Here is a 3,531-nt window from a genome sequence, read left to right as displayed (position 1 = left end):
ACGATATCGAATATCAACCCCGTACGGCCATCAAGTCTCAAATTTTAGCAGACTTCGTGGCTGATTTCACGCCAACCCCCGTACCCGAAGTTGAAAAAGAACTCCTGTTGAAATCGGGTACGTCATCGGGGGTATGGACCCTTTTTACGGACGAGGCTTCGAACGTGAAAGGGTCCGGGCTAGGCATAGTTTTAAAGCCACCCACGGGTAACACTATTAGGCAATCTGTCAAAACTACCAGGTTGACTAACAACGAGGCCGAGTATGAGGCCATGATTGCAGGTCTCGAGCTAGCTAAAAGATTGGGAGCAGAAGTCATTGAAGCCAAGTGTGACTCTTTGCTGGTGGTAAATCAAGTAAACAAAACCTTCGAAGTTCGAGAAGATAGAATGCAAAGGTATTTGGACAAACTACATGTCACTTTGCACTATTTTAAATAATGGACTTTACAGCATGTTCCACGAGAGGAAAACATCGAGGCCGATGCACTTGCGAACTTGGGATCATTGGTCGAGAAAGGTGAGTTGAGCTCGGGGACTGTCGTTCAACTCTCGAGATCCGTGATCGAAGAAGGTCATGCCGAGATAAATTCTACGAGCTTAACTTGGGATTGGAGAAATAAGTATATTAGATATTTAAAGAACGGAAAGCTCTCATCGGACCCTAAAGATTCAAGGGCTCTATGAACCAAAGCTGCTCGATTCACGTTGGCTTCGTATGGAACGCTATACTGAAGGACATTCGATGGACTATTGGCAGTATGCTTAGGTCCGGGAAATACCGACTACATCCTACGTGAAGTGTACGAGGGTACTGTGGGAATCACTCCGGTGCCGATTCATTAGTCCAAAAAATAATCAGGGCAGGGTATTATTGGATCGATATGGGCTAAGATGCAAAGGAATTTGTTCGAAAATGTGACAAATATCAAAGGTTTGCACCAATGATCCATCAACCTGGCGAGCAACTTTATACAATCATATCCCCATGGCCATTCATGAAATAGGGAATGGATATCATCGGCCCTCTGCCATCGACCCCAGGTAAAGCTAAATTTATTTTATTTATGACTGACTCTTTCTCTAAATGGGTTGAAGCACAGGCGTTCGAGAAAGTAAGAGAGAAAGAGGTTATCTGGGATCATATCGTATGTCGATTCGGGATACCCGCCGAAATAGTGTGTGACAATGGGAAATAATTTGTTGGCAGTAAAGTGATGAAATTCTTCGAAGACCACAAAATAAGAAGGATATTATCAACACCGTATCACCCCAGTGGAGCCGGACAGGCTGAATCAACAAACAAAACTATCATTCAAAATCTAAAGAAGAGGCTGAACGACACTAAAGGAAAATAGAGAGAAATCCTACACGAAGTCCTTTGGGCATATCGAACAATATCAAAATCTAGTATGGGGGCAACCCCGTTCTCCTTAGTATATGGCTCCGAAGCCTTGATACCAGTCGAAGTCAGCGAACCCAGTGCCAGATTTCAATATGCAACAGAAGAATCAAATAACGAGTCTATGAACACTAGCCTCAAATTATCGGACGAAAAACGAGAAGTTGCTCTCGTCTAAATTGGCCGCCCAAAAGCAACGAATCGAAAGATACTATAATCGAAGAATCAAGCTTCGCCATTTTAAGCTCGGAGACTTAGTGCTAAGGAAAGTCACCCTCAATACCCGAAATTCAAATGAAGGAAAACTAGGACCGAACTGGGAAGGACCATATCAGGTTATCGAAAACGTCGGAAAGGGATCATACAAGCTCAGCATTATAAACGGCAAACAATTATCAAGCAATTGGAATGTGTCGCATCTAAAACGATACTACTGCTAAGGTACGACCCTCCCATATTCGTTTACATTTCAAAACTAACCCCTACAGAAGTCCGATCAAGAGCTAAGATGGATCCTTCAATACGAAGCCTTAGGTCTGAAAGCACGCGTTGCACTCTTTTTCCCTTAGACCGGTTTTATCCCAAATGGGTTTTTAGGCAAGGTTTTTAATGAGGCAACCATTGATCATGCTAACTTAGAACAATTCAACAGTATCTGAGGCCTCTTTACAATCGACCTCGAAAATTGGGGGCGCATTACCCCCCCAAACATATCAAGCTCGATACAAGAAAGTTACTTCATAAACAACAGGGTTCCATAGGAAATATTGTAAGAGCCAAATGGTCAAAACGAACCATGCTCATGTAGTTGGCCCGAGCCCTAACACAAAACATGAACACATGTATAATGACTTACAAAGAAAACTTTCTTCTTTACCCACATATTATATCTAAGAAACATTTCCTCTATTTCGAGATTTATTATGCAAATAGGCTTAAAGTCCGACCGCTACCCCTTAAATCGGGGACTGCCAACCGAAAATCAACGAAACCTACGGGCTACTTTTATTTCGAGTTCGAGCAAGCACTCACTCGACCATTATGACTATGGGCTACATTATTTCGAGTTCGAATCATTCACTCGACTACTAAGCCTACGTGCTACTTTTATTTTGAGTTTGAGCAAGCACTCACTCGACCATTACGCCTACGGGCTACATTACCATTATGCCTACGAGCTACATTATTTCGAGTTCAAATCATTCACTCGACTACTAAGCCTACGGGCTACATTTATTTCAAGTTCGAGCAAGCACTCACTCAACCATTATGCCTACGGGCTACATTATTTCGAGTTCAAATCATTCACTCGACTACTAAGCCTACGGGCTACTTTTATTTCGAGTTCGAGCAAGCAAGCACTCGACCATTACGCCTACGGGCTACTTTATTTCGAGTTCGAATCATTCACTCGACCATTATGCCTACGGGCTACATTATTTCGAGTTTGAATCATTCACTCGACTACTAAGCCTACGTGCTACTTTTATTTTGAGTTCGAGCAGGCACTCACTTGACCATTATGCCTACGGGATACTTTTATTTTGAGTTCGAGCAAGCACTCACTCGACCATTACGCCTACGGGCTACATTATTTCGAGTTCGAATCATTCACTCGACTACTATGCCTACGGGCTACATTATTTCGAGTTCGAATCATTCACCCGACTACTAAGCCTACGGGCTACTTTTATTTTGAGCTCGAGCAAGTACTCACTCGACCATTACACCTACGGGCTATATTATTTCGAGTTCGAATCATTCACTCGACTACTACGCCTACGGGCTACATAACTTTGAGTTCGAAACATTCACTCGACTACTACGCCTACGGGCTACATAACTTTGAGTTCAAAATATTCACTCGACTACTACGCCTACGGGCTACTTTTATTTCAAGTTCGAGCAAACACTCACTCGGTCATAAAGGCTACGAAGTCCGAATTCGATGAAATTACCTAAATCCTTATGAAAACATTCTCAAGGCATGAATGAAATCTTCACAAAGCAAGAAAGCGGAAGCAAGTCAGTAAAAGAAAAAAGATATTTGTATACATATACAAAGATTTTTTACATGATTAATTGAGCGGTCTCTTCTCCACCGGGCTCCCCCCCATTCTCGGACCCGCT

Source organism: Nicotiana tomentosiformis, chromosome 5 (assembly GCF_000390325.3).
Source record: "Nicotiana tomentosiformis chromosome 5, ASM39032v3, whole genome shotgun sequence".
NCBI classification, from domain to species: Eukaryota; Viridiplantae; Streptophyta; class Magnoliopsida; order Solanales; family Solanaceae; genus Nicotiana; species Nicotiana tomentosiformis.
Note: the sequence above shows the minus strand (reverse complement) of the source record.